This window comes from Condylostylus longicornis, unplaced genomic scaffold (genome assembly GCF_029603195.1).
Source record: "Condylostylus longicornis isolate FDR11 unplaced genomic scaffold, ASM2960319v2 ptg000040l, whole genome shotgun sequence".
In the NCBI taxonomy this organism is placed as follows: Eukaryota; Metazoa; Arthropoda; class Insecta; order Diptera; family Dolichopodidae; genus Condylostylus; species Condylostylus longicornis.
In genome coordinates this window covers 11,736,075-11,750,882 of record NW_026578009.1, presented here as the reverse complement: position 1 = coordinate 11,750,882, position 14,808 = coordinate 11,736,075, and the positions used below count along the sequence as shown (strand labels likewise).

The 14,808-nt window shown below is 26.0% G+C and overlaps 1 long non-coding RNA gene across 2 annotated transcripts; it reads left to right on the top strand.

Annotated features, from left to right (window-relative positions):
• Positions 1–483: 483 nt before the first annotated feature.
• On the top strand, positions 484–1,811 carry LOC129609858 (uncharacterized). 2 transcript variants are annotated; one of them, XR_008697040.1, is made up of 4 exons: positions 484–807; positions 931–1,108; positions 1,197–1,387; positions 1,689–1,811. It is a non-coding gene; the product is annotated as an uncharacterized LOC129609858 (long non-coding RNA). The 2 variants fall into 2 exon arrangements; XR_008697039.1 differs by having other exon boundaries at positions 484–1,108.
• Positions 1,812–14,808: the final 12,997 nt, after the last annotated feature.

Sequence of the window (14,808 nt, the reverse complement as noted above, 5' to 3'; positions counted from 1 at the left end):
TATTCGTCTCTAGTCTCGCATAAAGAGTGTTTGCTAGTAAAGTGTTTTTTTTTTTCAGTGAATAATAATTTTAAAATATATGTATGTATTAAAAAAATTAAAGTTAAAATAATTCTAGTAAAAGTATAATTTAAGAAAAACATAAATATTAGAAATTTATATGAACAAAATATTAACAAAGTTGCTAAAACATAACTTTGAAAGAATTAAAATTTACTTTACAAACACATTTTATTAATTTTATTAAATTTTTTGAAAAATATATACATATGTACATACATTTATGAAGATTTATATTTATGTAAAAAATTTGGTACAAAAGTGAAACATAAAAGGAAAAGAAAAAAAAGGAATCGAAATATTGGTAAGTTAAATTTTAAATATTTGAAATTATATATGTATATGCATGTATGTATGTGTATAGGTGAAATTAACTATGAATGTTAAAATCATTCGAAGCGTCCAAACTTATTTACAGTTATTTTTGTCTCTTTTATTCTTCTATTCACACTTTTCATGTTTTTTTATTTTTTTTTTATAATTAAAAAGTACTAAAAAGATTAAACAACACAAAGATTTTTGCAACAAATCAAAATAATAAAAAATCATTCGTCGGAAGACAATATATTCATATATACATGCATACATAAACATCCCTAATACATACTTAAGCATATTACTATTTCTACAGGTTGTTTAAAGATAATGCTTTTTTTCAGTAAAATGGCTTAGATATTATATTTTAATCAAATTTAATTTATGTAGTTATCTTTATTTATTTTGGGTGAATATTGAATACTTAGATTTGTAAGTATTTTAAATTAATTTTATGTGTATAATATACTCATCGTCAAATTTTATAATATTTAAAATTATATGAATACAAAACGATGCACTACTGTTTGCGATGTGCTACTTGAATTAAACCAGGTTAGTTCTGGGAGCGTGAAAGAGCTATTTATTGAACCAAAGGGAAAATGAATAAGAATGAAAAATTGCAATCTAGAGTCTCAGATGCAGAGTGCAAAAAAAGGAACAACAGACGATGTATCAGATAATGCTATTTTTCCTAAATTAGAGTATCAAATAGACTATACTTAACAAAATGGTAAATATTTTTGCTATATTTAAAATAGTTATAATTTTGTACTTTACTTAACTGAATGCTTTTTATATGTTTCACACTTATTATATAGATATGGAAAACGTTTCACCTCAAGAAGCAAAAAATATTTGCACTGAGCTTAAATACATACGGGATTGGGATGAATTAATACCAAAATGGAAAAAAACTACAAAGTCCAAAAATAAAATATGTTTCAGCAACAGGAATCTGGAACAAATTTTGGTGGAATGACTATTTAGATACTTAAAAGCACCTGAGCTGGTAAGACTTGTCATTGAAATTAGAAAATTTAAGAAATATAAATTATTTAGTGTTCTTCCGCGAACATTTTAAAAAACCTGACGTTTTTTAAACAAGAGTAATTATGTAACAATAATACTTGAATGTGCAAGTAGTTTGTGAGCAAAAAGCATTGAAGAAAAAGATGTTTGCCCGAACAAAAAATTTTTGATTTTATAAGTTTTAAGTTTTTTATCAAACTTTTTTTGTCTTAGTAAAAAATTTTATAATGTGTTAATAAAATCACATAAATATTTAATTAATAAAAATTGTATTTTTCCAGATTGATAATCTCTATATATAAGGTTGATAAGATAGAATTACTCACACTATTCCGGCATAATAACTTTTATTTTGATTTATGGAACAGTTTTTGTAAAGTTGCAGTGGAAATTTTACAATAAAGATAAAAGATGCTGCAAATAAAACTTATTAAAAATATTTAAAGAAAAAATAGTATGATGGATTCAGGTTCGTACATTTTATTACAAATTAATAAACAATAAATTGTAGTTTTATTTCTATAATCTTAATGCTATGATATAGTTTCTCGTTGTCATTAACACAGTTAATTATTATTTTAGACATGATACATCTTTGTAATATGAAGTTTCTATTTGAATTTTATTACCGTCTACCAAGGTAATCAATGGAAAACGGACAAAATATACTATTCATGATTCCCAATGATCATTTACATTACCAACAATTTGGAAAGTCAAGTGAATAGTGTCTTAAACGAATTAACTGATCAACATTATCAAAATAAATCGACTTTGCAACCATTCATTTTGATTACCGGAGAAGAATTTCGCTACCAAAAATTTTAAATTGTTCTGGCAGATGCAAAATTTCAATTTAATACTTAGAAACTATTCAATGTTGCTTCAAATTATTCTATCGTATTTTGGAAGGAAGTTTTTTTCGTTTTAAATTATTTAAGAAATTGAACATACGGAATTAGCTCATTAGCTTATTTAGTTTATATAACTTTTTGCATAAGGCTAAAATATTTAAAACACAATATTGTTTACATTTAGAGTCAGTCATTAATTATACAGAATTAACAGAATTAAAAATAAGTTTAAATTTTATAACAATTTTTTTTTAAAGGATAGATATAAGCAATAATTAAATTCGTTTTGGAAAGTTGAAATACAATTTGAAAATCTTTTTTGTGAACATCAAAGTTTTTGCTATATATGGATAAGTAACAAACATATCAAGAAAAACAAATTTGAAACTTTTAAAATAATTTTGCCAAAAGAGAAAAGGAAAATTTCTTTTTGTTTCTGTATTTTAGTTTTTTTATAAAGTATAACATTTTGGATTAATTAATATTACTTTCAATTTACATTTAGATTACTTTTAATGTTACAAAATTTCAAATTGGAATGTATTTTTTTATTACTAAATAATATTTCAAAGAATATTTCAATAATTATGACAATAACAGAATATTATTTCACGAAATAATTTACAATATTTTTTTTTTAAATAAAAATCGCTTTAATTAATTCACATATAATTGAAAAACAAATTTTTTATTGTACATTGTTGCCAGATTTTCACTTGAAATTAAGTTTAATATCTTAAATTATTAGTTATCATAAAATAGCTTAAAAGTAAGGTAAGTCACGTTATTTATTAAGCTATTAAAACAGCTTATAAATAAGTTAAAACACCGTATTTATTGAGCTATTTAAACAGCTTATAAATAAGTTAAAACATCTTATTTATTAAGCTATTTAAACAGCTTATAAATAAGTTAAAATACCTTATTTACTAAGCTATTTGAACAGCCAAGAAGTAAGGTAAAACACCATATTTGCTAAGCTATTTGAACACCCAAGAAATAAGGTAAGACACCTTATTTTCTAAGCTATTTGAACACCCAAGAAATAAGGTAAGACACCTTATTTGCTTAGCTATTTGAACACCTAAGAAATAAGGTAAGACACCTTATTTGTTAAGCTATTTAAGTACCTTAAAAATTAGGTAGAACACCTTAACTGTTAAGGTAATACAGCTTAAAAATAAGGTAAAACTTGTATAACAATTTACGCTGTTATACAAATATAACAGTCAGAAATAAGGTAAAACACCTAAGTGGCTAAGCTGCTCTGCCTAAGGCAATAAGTTTTAGCCAAAACCGATAAGCTTAATTTCACTAAGGCTTGGCTGATTTTCCATTGTTTTTTTATACCAAGTTTTACCCAATTTTTCTTAGTTATATTACCTAATATATTAGTTGGCTGAAAAACACCCAATAAATAAGCTGCGCCACACTCGAATTTTAGCTAATTTAAACTAATCTTTTCGTTCAGTGTAGGTAGTTGAAATGGGTGACATCTTCTATTGGACTTGTGTTGACTACAAATTGCCATGGTTCGCTGCATTGATGGTTAGTGACTTTGTTTCTGCCCGATTGATCTTTTGACATACTTTTCTGGCTTGTTCGCGAAGGTATGAGACAGCAGGGCTATGTCATCTACGTAATGAAAGTGCTCTAGACGATTCATAAGAAACCACCGTATACCTCTTGGGGACGCTAATCTTTTCCTCTTTACTTCATCTACTGTTCAAATTTGAACAGTATGGGCGAAAGTGGGCAAACCACTCTTTCATGGTGGAAAAGTAGAAAGAGGTGTCCAATACATATATTATTCCAGTACTATAATTCAAGTAGATTATAATTTCAAGTACAATAATTAAATAAAATGAGACATACATTAAATATTTAATCATTTTAACTAAGTCATTACTTAGTGAAAGAATTTATGAACATTTTTTTTTTTTTTTTAATTTTATTTCATGCTTTAATTTACTAAAACGGCTGCATTTTATATTTTTTAACAACATTTAAATAGAAAACTAAATTTTTATGTTGATGTAATTATGGTAATATTATATTTATTAAAATATCCGGGTATTAATTTTTTTTTTCAAATAAGTTTATTGGAAAATCAGAGAATAAAAACCAATAATTATTTCGTAAAGAAAAGTGAAACTTAACCTACCCTACCCTAATTAAAACTATTCGTACTACTCCATTGTACTTGCTTATCAGAAACTATTGTTCAATCACCAATATTTTTTATGAATATATTTGTCCTTTTCTGAAGTTGACATGTCGTATTTTAAATTTTCCATGTTTATGTTATCTGGGTTATATTCACTGGCTTTGCATGTAGAACGTGTATTATAGTGGTATTACAGGGAGACGTGACCTTGGCTCTGAATATAACCATTTTGCTCTAAAAAAACAAAATGCTCAGGGGCTATGAATCCCGTGAGCAACGTCTTTTTAATGTACTCCCCCTCTACAAGGGAAATGTACGGAGACCTCTACGTCCAGAACGGTCCTAGATTGTAGGTCGTCTCTTAACGAGATGGCGAGGCAGTTCGAGTTAAACTTGGTTTAGGTTCCCGGACACAGTGGGATCTCAGGGAATTGCAAGGCGGATGATTTTGCGAGACATGGAATTCGACCCTCGGAATTCTACCTGAAAAGGAGAACTTGCATGCCTCTAAGCGCTCACAGGCTGCTGCTACGCAGTGCAGCGGTGGAACGTACCAATCATATGGGGGAATGGAACTACGTGTAAAACGGCAAGGAAGTTGTGGCAAAAGCTAGACTTGCGTCACACAAGGGATCTAATATCTCTCCGACGAGAGGGTATTGGCGCGGTGATAGGGGTTTTCACTGGAGATTGTCTGATTGGCAATCATGCCAGGAAGATGGGCCGTGCCGCAAACGATCTCTGTAGGAGCTGCTGTCACGAGGAGGAGCAGGAAACGGCGATGTTTTGTGCTTTATAATGATATCGAATCAATTTTATTAGAAAATTGTCGATTCTGATTACGTTTGCTTTTTTTACATAGTGTTTGTTAGAATAGTAATGTTTATAACCAGTATCTGTACACACGCTTTCTTAAATATGTTATTTTAGTATTTTGTGGTTCAAATGTTTTTCGTAATTAATTAGCCAGTGTAAATAAAATAGACTTTTAAAGGCGGTAATTGAAAATGATCCGATTCCGATCACTTGTTCTTTTAAGATAATGTAACACTGGCCTACATCTCCCTTCTCTTCTGATTTGCTAATTATTTAGGGGTGTGGATTGAATTGTTTCTTTACATCGCCATCGATAGAATCTTCAATCTAGAAAAAATACCTAATTAGAAAATATTTTTCTAAAACATTAAATATTTATACATTGATCCAATGTATAAGACTTTTCAAATCATCAAATACTTGAATTATCTGCCAATCTTCTATATTATTAGAAACTTGAACATATATTCTTTTAATGCCGCGCGTAGCTAATAATTTTGATAAAACTACCAGAGATCTTATAAAATCTAAATGAATTTTAATTTGTTAAAATGTGAAGTATTTGTGTTATCAATAATTTTACTATTTGATATATCCTTGATAATTTCTTTTTTTTTAAATAGCTGAAATTAACGGTATATACTTTTCCTCAAAATCAATTTTTCCCACTGAATTTTATAAAATCTTCTTCAATCTGAAATTGAAGAAAGCGTCAGTATAATTTTTATATGTATAATTATGTGAAGTGTAATAAATATGTATATAATAAAGCCCCATTAAGAGAACCAAAATGAGGATATTAATCCAATACTTCTTTTAGTGTTGTTTTCGAGGACATAAATTGTATTCTTTGATCACGGGTCTTCCCCATAGTTTCAAAAATCTTTTTTTTATTTGCTGATGTAGGTTCAAGTTTTCGTAATGTACCGATCTATTTCAAATTATGTATACATTTCCAACTAGAACACTACATTTCCAAAACACTGGTACTAATTGTATACGTTATGACAACGGACAAAGTCGGTGCATGTCTATTACTGTTGCTCCAAAGCAATTACACAAATTTTTACATTAAATTATTAACTATCAGTTAAAGAACTTTAAAAATTTTAAGTTTTTGTTTGGTCTTTGATTCTTAAATTATTTAAACCAATAACAACTATGTGAAGATTAAAAAAAATAAATTGCAAAAATTTAGAAAATCTGGAATATTTTGTCAAAATAAATAATTCGAAAGATTGTCCTGTTGTAGAGTAAATTATATAGTGGGAGCATTTGAAATACAATCGAAAATATTTAAATTATATTTTAGACTTTTTAATATTTTAATTAAAATATTTTAACAGAAAAATAACATTAAATTCGATTAAAACTATAAATATAGCCCTCATTCAGCTTAAATAACAAGTAATAGCTCATAAAGTAATTAAAATCTTCTACAAATCAAGAACCTTTTGTAAAATGTTCTGAAATTTATTTAACTAAATGTTCTTCAACATTCAGTTTTGTCATTCTCAAAAATAAAAATCTATAACTCAAATAACTAATTAAGCATTAATTTAAGAAAAAGAAGTAAAAAACTATTATTTATTTATATTAAAATCTATGTAGAACATTTTTTAAACAAATCTCAACCATAAATTCTTAAAAAGTAATAGAATAAGCGGCCTTATTAGTTAATTCTTAAATATTTAAATATTATAGTAAAACAAATATAACCATTAATTCAATTTATGTAAATCATTTTTTCATTTTAAGTTTTTTAGTTTCTTACCCGAAATATGCATTCATACAACAAAAACAAAATACCCGAAACATTCTTTTGAATTAATTAAGAAAATTTTGTCTTTGCTATAAAAATTTTTTTCTTTTGGTAACTATTTTAAATAACTAAAATTTAATAATATAAATTTAATGTTTGAATAGTTTTTATAATAAAAATACAAATTTTTAATTAAATAAACAAAAAATTAAATTATAATAAAAACAAAGAGAATTGAAAATAAAAAAAAATGTGTCAAAATATAGGCGGAAAAATTTCCTTTCTTTCATAAACGAAAACTTATCATTTCGGCTTGATTCAAAATCCAAATGATAAATCACACTGAACACTCAATAAATTTTCTAATTTAAGTATTATTAAAATTTTATATTTTTGTATTTATGGTCAAAATTCTATTGTTTTAAATTTTTTTTTTTTTGAATTTTAATTTTACAAAGAGCATTCCACCAATTTTTCAAAGTTAGACAGACGCAGCAGCACTTTAGTTACATTATATTATAATAATAATTTCTCATTAATTCGTTAAAGAATTTTAAACTCCTGTTGAGCCAATTTCTAAATGTGGTTAATAAAAATGAATTTTTAAAATAAAAATAATTTAAAATAAAATTTAAACGCTTATTCTTTTTTTGTATAAAATGAAATCGTCTGCATTTATTATAAAGTCTGTCTTGTTATTTTTATTTAAATTATTACTATGTGAATAAAATGTTAATAACATATCGATAATGTAGCGCAATGAAGAGCTAAGTAACAAATTTAAAATTTTACAGGGGTATGTTTTGAAGGTTTCCAAGTTTGTGGAAAGAATGCCTGTTCAGTTTTATTTAAACTTCTTAAACTAGTTTTTGACTTCAAATAAATTTTTTTTAATAAAATTTGAGTTTTTGCACAAGAGTTCATGCACTTGTTATTCATTAAAGTTGCTACTACTAACTGATGTGCTTAGCATATTTTGGTTCTTTGCTATATCTAGAATTTATAAGAGTTTTTCTAGCTGGAACATTCTATAAGAAAGCAATTAGCCTTTTTTTTTGGTACTTCGATCTTACACTCAACCAAACCAATACATGTAAGTTATTTCAGTGCTATACCACAAAAAGAGGACCGTTCGAAATTATTATTGGTGTACAAAACGTATTTTGAAAAATTTTTTACTTAGAATATTTTTCAACTTCACTGTCGATATTATATTATAACATTATTCACTATAATATAATAAAAAATATATGTACATATGCGTATAATATATTGTACTTGAGTGCTATTGTGGAGTCCAGTCATAGTGAAATCATCATTATTTTAAATTATATATTTTAAAATAATGAAAACAAATCATTTATAATATTGTATTTAAAAAGGATTAAAACACGTTCCTCAATCCTCGGTCCACCATCTGACACTGGCTTTATAACTATAAATCTTTAACTATAATCTGACTTTAACCGCAATCTGCGTTCGACTTTGAGTCTGATTTCTTGGCCCAGACTTTTACTTTGACCCCAAGTTTACTCATCCTTTAAATCTGATTTGTATTCTCTTGTTCTGGCTGACTCTCACTCCGTCTGCGCAACCGTGATATTTAAATACAATGCTAGCCATTCAACTCAATTTTATAAATTTAAGAAATATTCAAATAGATATACATATGTGAGAATGTTACTATTAAATGATATTTACGAGTAATTTAAATCTTGTAACACCAACTCGTTAATCAATTTATACTTATTTTACCACTAATTTAAACTATGAGTATTCAAGATTTTATTTTGGTGCTTTAAATAAATACAACCTAAATTATTTTGAATTGTCGTGTTATTAAAAGTTGTAATAATAAGTCCAGAGATTATTAAATTCCAGTTCATTTGCTCAGTACACAGACTCAGAGCTCTACATTATCACATAGTATAAGTAATTTTGACAGACGGGACCTCAAACGTTTTCCGCCTATTTTAAGAATTTTTAAAACTTTCGTCAATGCCTTAATGTTTGAATAATTTTTCTCTTTTTAAAAATTAAAGCATACGTAGATAAGAACAAAGATTTGATCTCCGTTTTTCTCATTTTATAAAGCGTTATTTGTGCAATATTGGAGATTTTTATCTTCATATCTATAAGGATTTCAACATTCTTGATCTCTATCTTTAAAAGACACTCAAAGTTTGATAATTTTTAAAACGAAAATAAATGTGGAAAATTTCAGTTTCTAAAATTTATTCTCCAAAGTCTAGAAAATAAAAAATAATAATGATATTGATGTTGATGAATGAATATGATGATTGAAATTAAAACACTAAAAAACAACTTCTTTTAATAGTATTTTTTTTTTTTTTGGGGGATAATTTCCATGTTAATTAGATTCATGAACATTATTATCAATAACAGGAACAACAACAATGACAACGATAGTAACTGTCATCAAGTTTATTAACTTTAAAAAGAAATTATAATCATTAAGAAAATTAAGACTCCTGGCTGTGTTTTAGATGTTAAAAGGAATGTTTAACACAAATTCTTCTACAAAATAGGACAAAATATAAAAACTGGAATATTAATATTATTCTTTTGTTTATTTTGGACACGATCATTTATTCAAAAATATATAATTTAATCCAAATTCAAAATGATTATAAAAGGAAATTTACCGCTTATCATGCAATACGTACGTACCTTATTATTATTAACTACCATAAAGGAAAAAAAATTTTCGATCAGCTCTTTTGATAGAGCAAAGGGTAAATGAATATAACCCCCTAACTATAACTGATGATCAATGTTGCAATGCAATCATAAAATTTAAAAATATATTATAGTATTCAAAATCATTAATCGATATGGCTTGTATATTTTGTCTCTGGAAGCGTGTACAAACACTAGTCTAAGAGTAAATAAGAAGACAACACGAGTGTATGTTGATCGTTGGACTTCAGAGTGCATCAAAATTTATGAGGTATTTTTGTTTATGAGGTTTTATTTTGTAGTATAAGTATAGGGTTTACAAGAATTTTGATGACATTTTCTTTCTATTCGTTTAATTACCATGAATGTTAATTAAGTAAAAAAAAAATACGAAGAGAACAGAAAAAGCAACAATATATACCTAAAATCCGAAAAGTAAAAAATTTATAAAAAAAACGTTAAAAGGATTACCGTAAAATTTATTTGATTAGCGGAATACAATGGGTACCGCTTTTCTTGTTTGTTTTTTCTTATTTTTTTATCGTATTGTTGCTCCGTTGTTTAGGAATTTGATGCACACTGATTACATTAAAATTCGTCTAGAATTATGAATAAAAATTTTTTTAAATAATATTTAAGCAGTTTTTGTGCTGCTCTCATTATTTTAATTTGGAATTTATGCACAATTTTTTCAAACTTTCCCTTTAAATTTAGAATGTTTTTATTTAAGAACCGTAAGATTGCCGACATACATCTAATTTGAATACATTTAAATGGTCCCACAACTTAAATAGTATTTTTGTCTAAAATCGAATTTTGCTCAATTGATCTAATCAAAATGTTGTATGGCACCTAGTATGTTAAGTATATTTTTCCGAAAACTAATTTTTTCGATATTCAGCTATCCAAACTATTAAAAAGACAAATCAATCAAAATATAAAGTAGAATATTCGAAAAAAAATCCTAATGAAAGTAAACTGCTCCCTGGATGGATCTTCTTTATGAACTTATATATACTCTTCGTCGCATATAATAGAATATGAGGCTAACCTAAACAGCAACGATCTACTTAAAGCTTGAACAGAAACTCTTCGACAAGCATTTGATTAGTATCCAATTGAATATCGTGTAGTCCGCCTTAGTGACAATCAATTCGAAATTTGTAAAGCACAGCTTATATATATTTCAGGTATAATAATATTTTTGTAATTTCATATTCTTAAATACTCTAGCTGTGCAACAATTTCCGAAAAATATACGCAACGTGGAATATTTGCAGTATGAGTTCCACTGCAGCGAGGATTAGAAAGCAGGCAAGTGTTTTTTTTTTAATTAATTAGTGGAAAATCTATGATATCCAGGGCTCATTCTCAATTGCGATAAGTTAATAGAGGCCTCAAATGAGGGTCATTTTTAACTCGGGGCCACTATTTAAAACATGCTTATTAAACTTACTACTTAAAATCAAATCTGTGATTCTTGTTAAATCTTCAAAAATTATGTAAACTGGTTCATTTATCAGGATATTGTTAAAGGTAACGTAACATTTTATTTTAAATTACTTAGTCAACAATGCAATTATGTTTTCTTTGACCAAACAATGAAAAGATGATCTCTAAATGATTCCTTTTACCCTAATATCTTTTGTAAGATGATTTCATTCATCAATTTATTCAAAATCTTGGTTTTCATCACATCTCTTATGCGTTTTTTCTTTCTCCATTAAAATAAAATAGTTATGAATGAATTGTAGTAATTCAATTGTTGAAAGAGGTACCAAAAAATAACAACAATAAAATTTTTTTATGATTGTAAATTATAATTTTGTGATTCACCATTTAAAATTATGATTTTGTTCTAAATACCAAGTAGGCTGCATAATATAAGCAATTAAAAGAGCTTGTATATAAGAGCATATAGTAGCGGTAATTAACAATCGATTCTAATTTAAAATTTATTGTTCTTACATCTGAAAATTATTATAATTATAAGAAGATTTTCTTTATCTGTCGATATCTATAGATAACTATCATTCATACAAAATACTAATGAATGAAGAACTTTATTATGTGACATGAAAAGTATATTTAGTTCCTCTAGTTTAATATTTTTACTATTAATAATTTATTCTCTATGGAAATTATTAGTGTGGGTAGTCATTTGTGATCTCTTTAAATATATTTTTTAAGGAAGTTATAGCACAAATTTTATTATAAAATGCATTTCCGTTGAATATTGAATAAGAATAAATTATTATCTATTGACGGTGCACGCGCTGACTAAAGGTAGTTAATTTGACTGTCCTTAATTTATCGATTTAAGAAAATTTCTGTTTTATAATCTTAATATTTTAACCCTTAGACATATGATTTAATATCAAGTATTTGCCTAACCATAAAAATTTTGTGAAAAAGTACGGCATATTTTTTTTAATCGATTGACTATCAGAAATATTTGATGATAATTATTAAATTATAATTATTAAAAATTTTTCCTCTGTGATGACGGAAAATAAATGAAGAATTCCTAATTCTGGTCTTAGTTTAGGTTTGATAAAATCTCATTTTCTGTCACTAATTCCGTCGCTATGTTCCTCTTGTAAATGATTTAGTTTATTTACTTGGGACCCATTAGATTATTTGCTAATTATTTTTAAAAAATTGTATTTTGAGTATCAATTGTTTACTACAAATGAGTTCAAAACAATTATATGCTTGTTGGGAACACTTTATTTTGCTTTGTTTGATCTTCAAATTTATTTTCAACTCGTCCTAAATATTTTTTCCAGTTAAGCAAGATTATGAACTGATTCCGAAAATAACAATTTCGAATTTTTGAAATTCATTCTACTAAAATTAGTATACTACTTACACTGTGCCAAATGTAATGGAAAACATGCGCAACATAAAACGTTTCGCATCTAAGTACTCTCTACATTTTTACATAGATAAAAATGTAGAGAGTACTTAAAAATTTCTACATGACATCCGATAAGATTTAAATGAAAACCTCCATAAATATTTTTTTTTCTAAATTTCTACAATAAAATAATTTATATATAGGAAAATTGTGATTTTATATTAGTGGCAACATTGAATTTCATTGTTATTATACCATACAAATAGCCATTAATTATAATTAACTATAAACAAAATCTCAATAGATGTCAAATTATAATAAGCTAAATAAGTGTATGGAATAGAAAAGTTGTTAAATATTAATTTATTATCATAAAAAATCTAAATTTTGTATATAAGTTCATATGCTGAATCTATTGAGAAAAATTTCCGGAAAATTATCTCATCACTGACCCAATCAACCAGTCATATAATTCTATTACCTTCTAGCTAAGTATATTGTATAGAGTATTACAAATTTATTACATATTAAAAAAATTTTTTTGCACTTAAAATATATGTATATAAAATACATACAATATTCTTTACAAACATAAAAATATGCAATATTGTTTCGAAAATGCATTAAAAAAATTTCAATAAAATTGTAAAGTATATGAGATGTTTTTACAAACAAGAATCTCATAATCCTACAAGGACGTTCATTATACAAAATGTACTTGTATGTACATTGTATACGCATACATTTCAGATCAATTTTTCCTTTATAAAGTGTTATACGCTATGTACATACATATATGGGATTATACGCTTTATATAGAAAATATTTAACAATGATTTTACTAAAGGCAAAAGAGGCATAGCAAATTTGAACACTAATCAAAATATTAAATATATTTTTATTGTCTATGAATTTATAAAAACAAAAAAATTTATAACAATTTCATTGATAATAAATGTATTTTTTAATGCTTAAAGCAATTCGTTAGAACATCACCTATGTTTGTCATATATGTATGTATATTGGTACACAATAATATTATTTCGCACATAATATATGAATAAAGGTGTACGATGATAGAGAATAGAGCAGGACCATGTACAATAATTGAGAAACTCAATATTATTTAAGTCAAGTATGTACACATGTAGTTTTTTTTAACACATATGAGTTTTTCTTGTATTTTTTTGTTGGCTATAATTTTGATCTTTTTCATATTTTGCTGCTGGTACAATCTTTTATAATGTAAAATTTACAGAGGAATTCAAAAATTTTTTGAATTCTTTAATACCAACTTGCAAAATACAAAGCCAATATCATTTTTAAACTCTTTTACAATGTTTCCAAATTAAATTTTCCATTTTAAGTTTCCTTCAATTAAATTTCTCATTAATCAGTTAGTCACTTAATTAACTTTTCACTACACAAATTATACGGTATGTTTATCAACATTGTGTTACTGTTAGAGTTTTGTAAGTTGTTGAAGTGGAAAAAATTTTTGCTAATATCCAAAACATTTGTAAAATATTTTCAACTTTCACTTCCAAATGTGAGCTTTTTCCAAGCTATTCTTGATAATTTTGGTAACCAACTATACATAAAACAACAACAACTTCTCCGCAACTTTTTGAATAACTGTACTAAATTCCGTATAACAATTAAATTAGAACTTTGCCGGTTTATTTGGGTTTTTACGAGTAATACGTTTTTTTTTATCATGTTGCGAGAAGAACAAAATTAAGGTCTTAGAAAAAATTGACTTATTATTTAAAATTTTAGTTCACAAATTGAAATAATTTTTATAAACTGGCAGATATCTCATAGTTAACCAGGCCAAACAGCTCTTGTTATGCAAAATTCTTTCAAATAGAGAAAAAATAAAATCAAACTAACAAGAAATCAAATATAAACCTTTAAGCAATTATTTTTGAAATTGGAAAATTATTTACAAAAAAGAAAAATCATATTTTTTACATAATAAATTAAAATTTGTTTTTTTCTCATTTTCAAATTCAGAAATTAGAATATTATAAAAGACTTCTATTTGATCAGGTGAGCAAAAAATTAAGTTTTCACAAAAATGTTGAGTTAATTTGATTTAAGAAATATAAACTGTTGGGGTTTGCATATCAAATTTCAAACTGAACTAATATACTTTCTTAATTTTGCAATAGTTCCAATTTAATTAAATTTAACAGAAATTAAAAAAAAATTTGATGTGGTCAGCACGCGGCACACAACC